Here is a 1,179-nt window from a genome sequence, read left to right as displayed (position 1 = left end):
ACATCACTATGGTAGGGTCAAGATTCAGTGTGTCCGACTGCGGCTGATCAGGCTAATATGATCTCGGAATGCTGAACCACAGATCAGGCACAAATAGTCCGTGTGAACATTTGGGGTAGATACTCCACACTTGCGCATCCTGACTTTCCTTTGAGCTGTTTCAATTCTGCTTTGCTGATAGAGCACAGCACCTTCTCTGGTGTGGGCAAGCCATGCTGAGTGGTCCTGTGATTATTGACCTCCATGACTTCCTTTAAATCCCAACTAAAATTCCATCTTCCACAGGAAGTCTTCCCCAGCCCCTCTTAATTCTAATACCTTTGTTAATTACCTATTTATCCCATGTACAGCTTGCTTTCTATTGTTTGAATGTTTCTTCCCCTTTAGATTGTAAGCTCCTTGAGGGCAGGAACTGTCTTTTGCTTTTGCCTCTTTTTGTATTCCCAGCACCTAGCACAGTGCCTGGCATAGAGTAGGTGATTAGTACACATTGAATGATTGATTGAGTAGGCCACTTTGGCAGGATTATAGCCTTATCACATATAATATTAGGAAATAAAGCATTGAAAGGCAGGGTAGTACCACATGTGGAGAGCCTTGAATGCTAGGTCAGTCAGACTGGATAATAAGAATGACAACCACAGTAAAAATGGTAGCTAGCATTTATACACAGCATCCTATGTAGGCCCTGTGCTAAGCACTTTCCAAATGTCATATTTGAACTTCTCATCAGACATTTGACAAATAAGAAAACTACAGCCCAACTAAGTGTTTAAGCAATTTGACCAAAGTAATATGGCAAAACCAAGGTTCAAATTCAGGTCCTCTGATTCTCTAGCTTGTGTGCTTTCCTCTGTGCTGTGTTGCTGCCCCTCCTATTTAGTCATCCAAGCTAATGCCTAGCTGAGTAGGAATCTTTATAGCATTCCTGGAAAGTGAGATCTTCTAGCCATTTCCAGACCATACTGCCTGCACTTCAGCAATCCTCATACCCCCTGTCACAGAAATCTGGGGTGCTACCTCGGAGACACTGGGCTCTGCTAGGTGAGGTTTTTCCTTTTCTTACCCAAACCCAGGTCTCCATTTACTTGCTGGCTGTTCCCAAACCATTCTGTCGCAAGCGTGAATCATCCCCCACCTCAGTTACCCCCAGTTCTTTTTCATGTGTTGTTCCCCCAG

The sequence above is a fragment of the Trichosurus vulpecula genome, chromosome 3 (assembly GCF_011100635.1).
Source record: "Trichosurus vulpecula isolate mTriVul1 chromosome 3, mTriVul1.pri, whole genome shotgun sequence".
Lineage (NCBI taxonomy): Eukaryota > Metazoa > Chordata > Mammalia > Diprotodontia > Phalangeridae > Trichosurus > Trichosurus vulpecula.
Note: the sequence above shows the minus strand (reverse complement) of the source record.